A 15,013-nucleotide genomic window follows, 5' to 3' on the forward strand; every position below is an offset into this window, starting at 1 on the left:
TGAAGACAATGAAGTTATGTACTATCCTTTAGGTCTATTTCCCCTCTGTTTATTCACTGACTAGTAGAATTCCTGTCTCATGATAGGCACTCAGTAAATATTTGTTGAATGAACAAATGAATGACAGCCTTTTATAATGTTCCTTTATAAATATAAGCCCAAACATATTTGTTCTTGTTTATCAATTGACCTTCAATTGCAATACTGGATTATTTGAAGTTCCAGAAACACACTGTGCTGTTTCCTTCCCATTTCATTTCTTAGCATTGTTCTCTCTGAACCAAATGGCTCTCCAGTCTCAACTTCATCCTATTTTCTACTTTCCTCCAATTCATTCCTTAAAATTTCCACAAGGATAAGATCCATAATTTTGATGTTCATTTCTTCTCGTCGATGCATCACAGATGAGAACTAATTAGTACTCAGTATATGCTTGGTGGATTAAATGGAACTGAATAATTTTGCCTTCCATTACAAAGATTTTTTATGTACAGAATTTTATGAGCCTGTTCCAATAGTTTTTCTATTTTGAAAGAATTAATATTACTTTTCCCATTTTGCAGATAAGTTTTTTGAGGCTCAGAGAAATTTGAGTGGTTTCCTGGAGGTAACATGATTTGTGACAGAGGTAGTACTAAAATTTAAAATTCCTCTCTTCTGTTATATACTTTCCAGTTCATGGTAGAGAACTTTAATTGTATTTTCATGGTTCCATGGGATCCAGTTAGATTCAGCAGCCTTATAGAGCACTTGTGGCAGAAGATGGCAATTTTGTTGTTTTGTTTTGTTATTTTGTCTTTTTCCAAAGTGGGAATTGGCAAAAGGTCCATTTCTGTATAGATTCTGAGATGGATGAAGAGGAAATATTTTCCCCCTTTGAGCATCAGAAGTTGGGTTGTTTGTTTTAAGGATTAAAAAATAAATAAAAACACAGTGTTACATTTGCAATTTTATACCACTTCACAGTATTAAGCGCAATTTCTAAAAACTTAAAACATGCTATTTTTATTAATGGTCCATTTAAAACCACCAAACATTTTGATGTGAATTACTAAAACAAGGTTTAACGCTGTCAAAAAGCATTAGTGCTAAAAACAGTCATTCCCTCTGTATTTTCATCTGCAAAACATTACAGTTTATAAAACAATTTTAACTCTGAATACGTAAGGCCCTATATGAAGGTTTCCATATGTTAAGAATTTTATTTGTGTGTTTGATTTTAAATTGCTTTGAAAAACAGACAGTTGAGGTTTATAGAAAGGAATCTTTCTTTTAGGAAATAAATGTCTCAAAAGTGCAGGGCACCAGCAGTAAAAACATTCTGACCACAAATCAGAAACACATTGGGAAGTGTTTGTTGAGTACACCTTCTGAAACTAGTATTTTGTTTCTATTTGCTGTAAAATTGAAAAATCTGTTGTATCTTGGCATGGCTTAGCCAAGCCCTTGGCCCAGCCCCAGTCTCCTTGTGCAGTAGATGGCATCATTGTGTACACAGCTAGGCTGCCTAGCCCTCTATTCTCATCACGTGTATTTAAGTGTAAAATGTACCTGCTAACGGTACCATTATAGTTGGTACTGTTGTTATATTTGTTACATTTGCAAATGTAACAACACTGAGGTAAAGCTGTTCTCCATGTTATCTTAGCTTACATAATCTTTTTTTTTCTTCTTAAAAATTGTGTCTAAGACAAGAAAAGAAGAAAGAGAAGATGATAATCAGTGTTTCAGCTGCTGAGTGGCATCTGGCCAAAAACCACCAGGCTGACAACTGAAGTTTGGAGTGTGTTTTTGCAAGGCTAATTTAAGGTGAACTTAGATGGATTCAAGATTTATAAGCCCTAAAATGTCCTGACTGGAGCAAAGTTCAAGTAAAGTAATTCTCTGCTCACCATGCAGATGTGGCTGAGCCTACATTGCCCTGCGATTTAGTCTGTAGTCAAGGAGAATTTTAAAAACAGGCAGAGGGCTGAGTTTCTGTGTTTCACTTCAAAGGCCTTCTAATAATTGACAGGATTATACTCTTAACCAGCTAAGGTTAGGTGGTTTTGAGTCAGTGCTTTTATAGCTATCAACAATTCTATCTTTAAATTTTAAGGTTCACCTCTAGTGTACATCTCATTTGGCACTTTAATGACTATGTGAAACTTTCACTCCTCTCAAGATTTCATAGAAATTTCAGAATAAATGGCAGAAAATTTTAAGGAATTGGAAATACCCTTGGTGCTATAAAGAGTGGTGGAATTGGGGCTAAGAAACAGTCTCAAAAATCACTTAATTAAATATATTTAGCTTATATGAAATTTTAAACTGCCAAAATATATGCTAATTCAGAATAATTGCCACTAAAAAAATAAGAAGCAGCCTTCAGTGTTGACAGTATATTATCAAATTTGGAGGCAGTTCAAATGCTTAATCGATAGTGGAAAAAAAGGGAAAAGAAAAGCCTTTCACCATATAAAGCACTGGAGAGTGTTTAATTGAAATGAAAGGGGACAAACAGGAAATGGCTATTATTTTTAACAAGGGAAGAAAGCAGTAATTGTATTGTGAAGGAATGCCCTTTATCGAAGGAGTCCCATTTTCTTCCTTACTCCTCTTTATCATTATTAGGACACAGAACCAAACTATTCTACGGTGCAGTTACTCTACTTAATAAATACTTAAAAGGCAAACAATCAGAGGATTAAAGTGCAGCATAGATTGGTTAAAAAAATGAAATTGTCACATAAAAACACATTGTATTATTTCATGAATTTCCTTTTTTTAAAGGAGCTCAGAGTGAGACACCTCTGCATGGTACAGGGAGTTGTAAATTACCTTGCTTAAAATAATAAAATGACATTTCCAAAGTAGTAAATTACGTCTGGTAAACAATAGTGGATGTTTACAATGCCTCTCAGGGAAAGAAGGGAAGGAGCTTTTGGGGTTTTAAGTAACATCAGCCTTTGCAACTATAAGAAACAAGATAATTAAATAGCTGTTTCTTCTTTCACTTTCAAATATTGTTCATAAGCTTCACTAGGATACTTTCTCTTGGCAGTAATAGAGACAAATATGGATTTTTGTACTACAGATGAAAAAATAATTGTGCAGAGCCTTGTACACTGACAGATACCAAGCTAGGGGTTACTCATTCCCTCAGCACCCTTAACTTAAACATTTTCATTTTTCCCTCAACCACACCTTTTATTTTCGAAAACGTGCATATGTCATGGGCGAAAGCTTGGCAAGTTCTTTGTCTGCTTCTTTTACTTGGAGGTCTATTTTCCACCTGCCTTGGAATGGGGGCTGCAAGACATAAGACAGTCTCTCCAAGCTGTGGGGACATGCCCTCCCTGGGAGAGAAGTCAGATCTATGTTTTCTCCTATGAAATCAAAGAGGCTGTCATGACAGTCACATCTTTTACCATGGAACTTATTTCCTAACAAATGCATACCAACTTTGAAAGTAGGATTTGTACTGGTTTTTATTTCATTGGCTTAGGCTGAGAGTGCCCAGATGCTCTATCAAGTTACCTGCTGGTTTCATCTTTATGTAAATTTGTTATGATTAGACCCATTTAATTAATTTTCAAATTCTCTAGCTTTACTCACACCGGACCTTCCATTGACTTGGCTTTTTGCTCTGAGGGTTCCTAACTCCATGAGCCAGAGTAGACTGAGGTCTTCAGCCAAGGATGCCCAGTTGGTGCAACTTGTTGAGTGAGGATGGGGGACTGCAGTCCCCATGGGCTGTATTCACACACTTTGCCGACAGAGGAGGGGATTAATGTAGGCTTTCCTCTAAAATTTCTATGTGTTCTAAAGGATAGATTTTCTTCTTTTTCTTTTTGCAGCTAGGAAGTATTGCAAGAAGCACAAACAATGAGGCTGACTCTAAGGACCTCAACATTTCACTCCTTTTTACAATCTGGCCGGGACTAGAGTCTGAGCAACTCCAAGGCCACACCTTTAGTGTCACCTCTGGCCCATCAGAAATATATTTTAAGATTGTACTCTCCATGGATGTAATAATCTTAAATTTTAATTTTAATAAAAAAATGGGAAGATCTCCACTTGTGGCTTCTGAATTTAATGGTGTTCCATTTCTTTGACACATCTCATTATTTCATTATGGAATGCCATTTTTTCTGTATTCTTTACGAATACACAAACACTGGCTTTAAAAATGTGTATATCCTTGATTTTCAAGATATTTAGCTAATGTTAATATGGCAACATTAAAATACATTTCCCCTTAAAATACAGCAACCCTCCTGTTTGGAGTAATTTTATGTTGAAATTTCTCCTCTGTGTACTTAACTCTGTGCAGCAATTGCAGAACAATTTCTTCTCCAATTTTGGCTACAGTGGCAGTTGTTATAAAAATAATCATGGAAGAGAAACATAGTGCTTTTCTGCCCAGATAAATTTTTTCCTATCTTTAACGAGAGTCCTGAATCATATACTGTTGACTTCTGGTTTCCTCTAAGAATGATATTTTTAGACTGACTTGGGGATCCAAAAGATTTCATTCATATTTTTGTCAACTCAGTGTTAGATGCAAGGATATGAAATCATGTAGTCAATCAGTTATTTGTAGCTGACCATGACATAGGGCTTGAACCTGTATATACATGCACACAAGACACAACCCAAGCCTAGCAAAGCAAGTGAGGTTGTCTTCAGTATACTATGTTATGCTAGAAAATCAACACAAAACCAAGCCTGGCCAAGCAAAGCAAAAGTAAATTTGTCTTACCTAATGCTCTTGCTAACTTTCTTTTGTGAAACTGAGGGCAGGGAGAGTACAGATTCTGAATTTGTTGCATTTGATTCTATAGACTGTGAATCTTTTGCTTTCACTAAACCTATAATAAACCTAAGAAAAAACTATTTTGCTTTCACTAAAACTGCAATCATCAGCAGGTTTGCTTATATTCTATAGAACTAGAGGAAGTTCTAGAGCCCAGTCAGAACTATTGAGTACTCCAGTTTCCCTTCTTGATAAATACCTTCTTGGGATATCATTTGGAGATATGGGACTGCTTGATAAGTAGACTAGTAACAATGGCTCATTTTTAGAAAGGAATTTAAGAGGCCAATAAAACCTGAGACTGTTTCTTACTTGCAGCACTATGTGTTAGTCTGTTGAAAGAAATGGAAGTGAATTAAAAAGCAAAAAAAAGATCATGCTCTCTGTTGAAGGTTGTCTGAATTCCTCTTGCCACTACTTAGCAGTTTTTTTCATGATGAGAAGTAATGAGGGGAAGGTTTTACAAGGAGCTCTTAGGAAGTGCACCTTCCTCGTCTGAAATTAGTCAATGTTTTAGATGATGGGCACATAACTCTAATATCTTTATACAGGTTATCATATATTGTATGGCATTTATTAAATTTCCACTTGTCGTTTGACCTTTGCAGTTTTTCTGGACCAAGGTAGTAAGTCTGAGAATATAGTGGAAGTCAAGTGCTACTCAGATGAGTAGACTATTGCATAGCTCCCCATCTCTAAAAACAATCTATACACGTTTAAAACAGAAATGAAGCCTATTGCTGCCGTGAAGCTAGAAGTCTATTGAGAATCCCTAGGTGGCATGGAAAGCATTTAGACTCATTTCATTCACATGTCAGGTAAAGGCTTTCATTTAGCAGTGAGATGAATGCTGAATAATGGATCTTTTGAATAATGTAATTAAGAATTCATTAAGGAGGACTTAAAAAAAACTCAACAGAATGCAATGTGTGTGTACTCCCTACACTGAACTCCCAAAATGTATCATAGAATTGATGATTAAAAAAACCAACTGAGAACCAATTAGAAAAACACTGGCATTTCACTTATAAAATGCTGACATTAAAATTCAATGAGGAACAAATATGTTTGAATTTATTGAAATTATGTTAAATCAGGATTAAAGATCATTTTTATTATTTTAAAATGTGCTCATAATATAACAGAGGATTTAACCAACACTCTCTTTTCCTGAAAAATATCTTAGTGTTCACCATGTGAACTTTACAATATTGAACAAATTCACTTTGTTCTTGGCTAACTGATGAAATGAGAAATGCCAAACTTCCTTTTTTATTCTTTGCCTTATATGAATGGAAATGACAAAAAGTTTTAAAACAGACCCAAATATGGCAATAGCAGGTCAGAGATTTGCCTGTAACAAAAGCTTATATTGCCATTATCTTTGTATTGCTGTTATCTACACAAAAGGAAGGAGGTAAAGAATTTCACTGTTTTCTTATTAATCAGCACCTCCTTGTATTCCCACTCTCAGTATGTCCCCACAACCTATCTTGTCTCATGGTGTTTGTGTACAGCAGAGAGACACTACCTGCTGGAGTAGAGACAAGTGCTTGTGGGTATCAGAGTTCAGTGACTGAGGACCTAGAATCTTCTACAGAGGCAATGGTAGAATTTTTACCATTTTTCTTGAGAAATGCAGACTTTTTATTGAAGCTGAAGAAAATATTCTCAAAACATTTGCAATCATCTACTTTTGTCCTGGGAAAAGACCATATTCAGTAAATTGCTCTTGTATTCCTTGCCTGGCATGTTAACAAGCCTTGCCTATCTGTGGCGTACAATTTCCTTTCCTTCATCTTTTCCACCTGACTATATGAAGGAAAAAGGGCAAGAAATTGATGGAATAGAATAAAGTGCTTTTGTTATCAAACAAATTGAGTTACAGTGGGTTGATTATAGATCAGATGGCATTAGTATATAATCTAAAATTTTTTAACTTCTCGAGACTGAAAACAAATAACGAATCAACTTGAAAGAGTTGCTTCTGAGGCTTAAGCAGCTGTATAGAGTTGACTTGTAAACTGAGCTTCATTTCCCATTCTCTTGAGAATTCTGATCCAGGGAAGCCAGCCCCTTTAATGCACTGTTGGACAAAGGTAAGTGATCTAATGACCCACCTTGAAAATTTTTAAATGAAAAAAACCCCACTTCTCCAGATGGAATTATTCATCCAGATGGTACATTGGAAGCTTTTAGTGTTGGCTGCATTCTTATTTTGATCTAAAAGTCTTTCATTTTTATTTTGAAGATCATTTCTTCCTTCAAAGATTTCTTCTAGTAATTGGAAACAGTAGGACTTAATGGAATGAACAAAGGATAAAGGATTGCAAATGCTGAGGTCTAATTCTTACTCTGTCAGTGACTACTGCTTTGTGTTTTAACATTACGTTGCCCCCACTGTCTCCCGTTTTGTCTTACGCAAGATGTGGAATTTCCACTTCCGGACTGGGATATGTTAGGGAGCACAGAAAGGGAAGGAAGGTGATTAATGTCTTTAAATCATGTATGTATTACAGAGACCCCCAAACTTCCCCAAACATGTCTTGTGTATTTATTAGAGACCTAAAACCTCATAACACTTGTTTGCATCCACTAACCAGTATAACTTAATGCAGTCTGAAGTTAGGACAAAATTTTGAAGAAATCAAATTTGGAAGTGAATAGAATTGAGCTGGGTTGATGGAAAAGTTTTCTAGGAGAAAAGGCACATAATAATTATGTTTTTTAAAAAATTAAAATTAAACCTAGTGTTCTGAAGCTAAACCTTTAGATTTCCTTTGAAAGAATGATCTCTGTGGAAGACACATCCTAACGTGACCCCAGTGAACCATACCCTTCTATAATTCCCAAACCCTTAGTGCTGGTAGAACCTGTAACTCACTCCTAAGTGATAGAATATGGAAGAGATGATGGGGTGTTACTCTTGTGATTTTATTTTATTAAACTTTGCCTTCATAGACTAGAATCAGAGGTTCTCCTTTTGGCTGTGTTGGGGAGGAAAATTTTCTTCAGCCCTTCAGGGTTCTTTGACTGGTCTAAGTATTAAGTTGACATGAGACAGATTAAGTAGAGAAAATCAAATTTAATTGCATTCATAACGGGATTCCACATAAACATGAGACATTACAAAGAGAGTCAGGCATAATGAGGTACGTATGTCATTCTGGTCTAAGGAGAAGAGGTTAGGGGTATGGGACTTGGAAGGAACACAATTCACAGGAAGATGAAAAAGACTAAATGTTTGGTAAACATATGTTTGCTATGCCATACAAAAACAATGGGATATAGAAAGGAATTGTAACAACAGACTTTGCTGCATTCCTCCCTATCTACATACCCAACTCATGTTATACTGTAGTTATCTATGGTGATAGCTCCCTTCCTGAGCAGCAGGGTGTGGGGGCCCAGCCTACGGCCGAGGCTGAGCCCCACTCTAGCTGGACAACGCCCTCTTCCCTGTTGGGGATTGGCCCAGCAGACTTCCGTACCCGTGCACAGCTCGTGCTGCCCGCTTAGAGTGGCGCGTGACACCTATCCACTTAAAGGTCACACGTGATACTGTCCCGGATTGGTTAGGTGACTGAATATAAGGGAGCCCGCCGGGAGGGAAAAAAAAGGTTCCCGACAACTGCTGTAACCGCCGTGAGAGATTAGACAATAAAGCCTAGAGAAGAATCAAGACCTTGGGGGTGTTGCTTCGGTCCCTGAAGGGTCGCGACACAGGGGAAGCAAAAACAAAACAAAAACTGCTTGAGTCTCCTGTTTCTTACAGTTTTTAAATATTTCTAAAGTAATCCACATGATGAAGAGACACATTTTGGGGTAGCCAATTTTGCTCCCCTATATGTGTGAAGAAACAAATAGCTGTATTGGAAACTGTTTATGGAGAGGGCTGCATGGCAGGAAGGTTTCTAGGACCTGAGAGCCTCAGTCATATAACTAACTGCAAAGGAAATACTTCCAATAGCCTTGTGAGCTTGAAAGCAGATTCTTCTCTACTTGAGGCTCCAGGTGAGGAAACAGCTAAACTGTGCCAGTACTCAAGACCTGTAGAAACGTATATATGTTGTTTTAAGCTGTTAAAATTGTGGTGATCTGTTAGTCAGAAAAAGAAAATTCAGTCGAGTCTGTTCTAATCCTGGAAGGCTATCAATAAAGTCACTTTACCTTATTTCCCAATTTATGTATGTTTCTTTAGAATAAATTATATAGACTACTACTATAAAACTATGGGTTATCACTGAAACTTAATTTCTTTGATTTTATTAGACACTAATTAAAAATACCTAACAGTTCTATTATTTTCTTCTTGTCTACCCAGTGGATTACTTACATACCACACTTAGGGATTCTGCACATAAAAATAAATTTAGTTTTACTTAAAAAAATTCCCTGGGTATTAAAACCTACATATTAATATTTCTATGAAGTTCCAGCTGTCCATCTGCTGCTGACCTTGACTGGACCCAACTAAACACTCAAGGGTGTGGATGAGGAAAGAAGTGGGACACTGAGGAAGGGGACAGAAATGAAAACAACATTGCCTTGGCTCTTTTGTTTAAGTCAGCCTAAGGAAATCTGAAGTTTGTTCAAAAGAAATTTTAAGCAACCTTTACTTGATAGATGCTGTCTATATTCTATCTGTATATTGGATGTTCTATCTGTTGTCTGTCTTGGTGTTTTCTATACCTTTTACTGCCTCACGTTCTTCCCTCTTTTTTTATTCTGAATTTTAGAAGGGAAGTCAGGCTGTCCACAGGGTCAGGAAGGAAGGGACACTATAGGTGTGTTGTAGAAATGAATAGTAGAGGCCGCATCTTATGCAAATTCTGGGGACAGTCACATCATTTATCCTTTACTATGCCAAATACCAAGTAGCTTTCAAGTTGGATGTTTAATCATCAGTGATTGTTGACAGATTTCATCCTCTGTTACCAACCATTGAGGAAATTGAAGTTGAGAAAACTCTGGAAATAAAAATATATTTGTCATTTTTTTCAGTAATTAACCATGTATTAAATGCTATGATGGAAAATTGGCCTAACTCATGTTTTTTAGAATAGCATTTTTAGGATCAACAAAGCAATGGTTAAGAGCACTTATCTGGAATTAAAGTGCTGGGTTCATATGGCCACCAAACCACTTGTGACCTTACTTAAGGCTCTTAAAAATCATTCATTCATTTAACAAATACTTGCCACATTTGATGAGCCCCCTCATTCTTCTTGTATGATTTAGTAGTGAACAAGTAGGCTATAATTCCTTTGTGGACCTTAGGTTCTAGTGGGGAATCCCAGATGATGATAAAATAAATTATATAATATATATAATATATAATGTATATATAATATATATACACATTATGTATATATGATATATAAAATATTAGGTAGTGGCAAGTACCATTTATATATAATATATAAAATGTAAGGCAGTGGCAATTGCCATTAAGAAAAGTAAATCAGAATAATTTGAATGGAGATAAACAGGAGAAAGGTGTTATTTCTGCAGAATGATCAGGAAAAGGCTTTCTGAGAAGGAAGGTGTTCTTTGGGAGGAGATTGAAAACACATACAGAAGCATGCATATATGTGTGTGGAGAAATTTCAGAGAGTGAAAAAAAATTGTCAAGGCTTTACAGTTGGGGATTTTGAATGGCATGTTCCAAGGAGAGAGAAGAAGGTAGTGTGGCTAGAAAAGAATAAGCTAGATGGAAATTGCTAAGAGATAAGCCCAAAGATAAGCCCATAGACCCATGATTAGAAATAGGGACACCAGTTAGGCAGTTATTGCAATAATTCAGGTGAGAGAGGATGGTAGTTTTCAATATTGTGATAAGAGGTGGTAGGATTCTGGGTGTATTTTAAAAGTGTAGCAATTTTGGCTTGTTGATGGATTGGAGTGGAATGTAAGAAAAAGGAATGAAGAATGATTCTGAGGTTTTGGCAAATACAAGAATGGACTTGTCTTTTACTTGGTAATTTTGGCTTGTTGATGGATTGGAGTGGAATGTAAGAAAAAGGAGTGAAGAATGATTCTGAGGTTTTGGCAAATACAAGAATGGACTTGTCTTTTACTTGGTTGGAAGAAACAAGTTAGAGCAGATGTGAAGAGCACATAAGTAATTCACTTTTGACCATGACAAAATGTGACATGCTATCATATAGTCAAAGGGAATTACTGAATGAGTTGTTAAATACACAGAGTAGTGGTTGGGTTGTTGTTCAGTGTTTAATAGTGTTTAAAACCACAGCGCTGAGATAACAGCCATCAGGGGAACACAGGGTCTCCTTGTAGTCTCGCTAGTCTTACATGGTAGTATCTTGACAGTTTTAAAGTCTGTATTAATGTTTTCAGTTTTAAGACAAGTTCAGGATATTTGTTAATAGGAAAAAAGGATCTGTTCAATTATTATCCCTAGAAATATATTAAGTAATGTATTACTCATCCATCATTCTACATGTCCATCAGAAGGGTTGATTTAACTTAAAAATAACTTGTAGACCAAGAGAACTAAATATTATCAACAAAATAGATGTTTTCATATGCAAATGTTTTTGGCATATTCATTTGCTTCTCAGTTGTATCCTGTTATGTGATGAATTATCCTTTACTTATAGTTTTCAATATTCCCTTTGCTTATTTGTTCTAATCTTCCTTACTATTCCCTTTGCCTCTTTATTTACTTTGTGTTATACTTCACTTTGCTGTTTCTCTTCAACTTTCTTTAGAGGTCTTTCCATTCTCCCCTTAGCCTCTCAAATATTGTCATGTCCTTAACACTTATTTCTCTTGTTTCCTTTTCTGTTCAGTCTTCAGTAACTTTAGCTTGCAGAAGGGCAGGGCATAGTTGTGACTTTAATACTCTCATTGACTCCACAAGCATTTGTGGAATAAGGCTCTTAGTACAAATAAATTTAACATAGATATCATTAACTCACTGTCTTTTTGAAGACTAAAATCTGGTTGGGAAAACAATAGTCCCAGATGAAAAAAAAATCAGAGGAACACTAAATGGCAATGTAGAAATAATGGCAAAATTTTATAGTAAAGGCTATCTACAGAAATATTGAAGTTCAATTGAATAGTTGAGTTTGGCAGTGTGATACTGTTCATCTAACAAAGGTTTACATTACCTTAATATATTTCTCATTACCTTAAATTGTGAGAAGTAATAAAGATGTGATATGAAAAACATTTAACAGGTGAGATAGGGGTGCTGACCGGTCAGATTTAACATTGGGTGTCATTTCTGAAATGTAAATTAGAACCATTGTGAGATACTGCCTTGCACTTACTAGAATGCCCATTTAAAAAAAATGCTGTTGAGAATGTGAAACAACTGAAATTCACATATAGTGCTTGTGCAAATGCAAAACTGACCATTATAGAAAACAGTTTGGCAGTTTCTCATAAAGTTAAACCTACATTGACCATATAATCTGGCAATTCCAATTGTAAATATTTACCTAAGACAAATGGAAACTTGTATTCACACAAATACTTGTAAGTGAAAGTTTTTAGTGACTTCATTCATAATTGACCCAAACTGTAAAAATCAAAATGTTCTTCAAATAGATAAAGTCTGTGCATCCAAACAATGAAATGTCAAAATAAAAAAGAAAGAATGACTGATAGATGCAACTGCATGGATGAATCTCAATGTATTATGCTTAGTGCAAGAAGGCAAATTAGAAAGATTACTTTATAATGTGTGATGATTCCATTATGACTTTCTGAGAGGGCAAAACCATAGGCACAAAAAGTATACCAGAGTTGCTAGGGGCTTTGGATGTGGTTAGTGATGGACCATAAATAGGCATGAATGAATTTAGGGGGTGATGAAACTGTTTATATTTTTATTTTGGTGGTGGTTACATGACTATATGCATTTGTCAAGGTTCATAAAACTGTACACTAAGAAAAGATAAATTTTCCTATATGTAAATTATACCTCAGTAAACTTGGTTTTGAAGAGTAGGAAAAAAAGAGAAAAATCTGTTTTCTGAGTATGATAATCAGGTGTCTTGAGTTGAATTTGAATACTCTTTTAGGAGAGACTAATACCTTATAATCTAGAATTTATTTTATTTTTATCATAAAGTTGTTTTAATTTGATCAAGTATAGTTTTAATAGGAATTCGTCTATGGAAGGGAGGAGAGTCAAGGATACTTAACTGTATATACTTACATTCCTGAAGAAAAAGGGCCTAAGATTAAAGCAATGGTAAAAGGAATACCATGTGCTGAATATCTCCCTCATGTCAAATGTTTCATATGTAATCTCAGTTATTTTACAACAGTCCTATAAAGTGGATACCATTATTATCATCTCTAGTTTATTAATGTGAGAACAGTCCCAGAGAATTTAAGTATTTCTGCCTAAAACATGGATGAACCAGGATTCAAACACAGATTTTTTTGACACCACAGTTTAACTGACTCCTACTTTAACACTATCCTTTATCCTAGATTGTCCCCACAAATGCCTTTTTATGAGAATGCTCTAAGTCTGAAAACTAATAGTCTGTTTGAATTATTCTGTATTTTAGTTAAATACTGAATTTTTCTTCTACAAAACTGACGCTGCTCCAAAAAATACTGAGCATTTATCCACCCATTCAAGTCTTGCATGGTTTAATTCTGGATAAATCTTCCACTACATCTGCTTTGTACTTATGCTCTGAATTATACTTTTTTTAGTGGGACCTCTGCCAGTCCTTCCAGATCTCTTCCAAGATGTTAGTGTTTGGAGAGTAGAAAAAAGTTTTAATTATTATGCAACCCAGGATAATTATACAGTTATTCAGATATACTTCTTAGATACTGTGAGTCCTTCAAAGATCATATGCCTTCTAAATAATATAAATTCTTTAAAGACAAGAGCTGTCTTATAATTTCTGGTATATGTCATAACATCAACTCCAAAACTCTCCACCTAGAAGATGCTAAGTAAACATTCTTTGATGGAATAAAGGAGTGAATGAACAAATGATGAAAATGATGATTGAGTATAGAGATACAAATCTTTGGAGTTGGATGGAGACCTCTATCCAAGTCCTAGTTACTCCGCTTGCTCTTTGATTGACTTCAGGTTAATTATTTAGCCTTCCTAAGACTCACTTTTCTCTATTATGAAATGAAGATAATAATAGCACCTGTCAGTTGTTACTTGTGATGATTAAATGAGAAAAAGAATGTAACACACTTAGCACAGTTGCAAACATTATGAGTATTCAAGGTACAATATTTACTAATAACAGCAAATCTCTATTCTATGCTATATTTCTTCATTAATAATACAATTATAAATTAATAACATTTAGGTTCCTCCCCAAATTTCATCTATTCTTTTAATTCTCCTAATTACTGCCATTCATGCATAATTTAGAGAATGTCACTTTGTGAATAGAATTAGTCCAGTTTTCAAGTTGTTTTCCATGAATTGAAAGGGAGGTTGTTGTAAAGGAAGGATAAGATGGGGTGGTAATTCTTGGTTTTTCATACATCTCCATATCTGTATTTACTGTTATTATTTTTATGTATTTAAGTGATTTCCAAAAGGCCTATTTTCATATAAAAATAGTATTGAAAGCCCTATAAAATAAGTAACAAGAAAATTATTCTCAGTTATTCTTAAAGTTAATGATTGGTGGCCCCAAGTGTGGTTCCAGCATAAGCTGAATCAACCTATGGGTTTATGCCTGTCAAATTAGTGTTAGAGGAGTGTGTCTATAAGGGACCAGTTTTCAAGAGAAACTTAAGGACAAAACTTGTCCTGATAAAATGGAAAGCTAGCCACCAAGCTTTTGCCAGACACAAGCCCTTTGTGTCCAAAGGAGAGCCTGTCTTTGAGTTAATACTGTAAATATTCTTTGGATTTGCCTTTCAGCTTAAACAGTAAGTCTGAGTCCTTTGGAGGAAACAGAGATGGAGGCAGATTGGCGACATTAACAGTGGAAAGAATTATTTCCTGCAAAGTGAAAACACCACCAAGCTTCATTGCATTGAAGACTTGAGACAATCAACTTCATTCTGTGTCCTCAAAAGTTTTAGCAAGTCAGCAGCTATTGAGCTGGTAGGTAGACATGGCAGTCTGTGGCTGATGGAGACTGAAGGTTAGAGTAGCGAAGTGCTGGATATATTATGTGCTGAATGGGAGGGCATGCTCTGCAGGAGATATTCTTTTGGGACTCCATCCTTAAAGAAGGG

General features: G+C 35.5%; 1 long non-coding RNA gene across 2 annotated transcripts in view; it reads left to right on the top strand.

Moving 5' to 3' along the window:
- LOC118974139 (uncharacterized) overlaps window positions 1-15,013 on the top strand; it is a 457,532-nt gene that overhangs the window by 11,094 nt on the left and 431,425 nt on the right. For both annotated transcript variants that reach the window (XR_012132176.1, XR_012132177.1), the window contains exon 2: window positions 14,694-14,879. This is a non-coding gene — a long non-coding RNA (uncharacterized lncRNA). The remainder of the gene's footprint in view (window positions 1-14,693; window positions 14,880-15,013) is intronic.

The sequence above is a fragment of the Manis javanica genome, chromosome 6 (genome assembly GCF_040802235.1).
Source record: "Manis javanica isolate MJ-LG chromosome 6, MJ_LKY, whole genome shotgun sequence".
Classification (NCBI taxonomy): domain Eukaryota; kingdom Metazoa; phylum Chordata; class Mammalia; order Pholidota; family Manidae; genus Manis; species Manis javanica.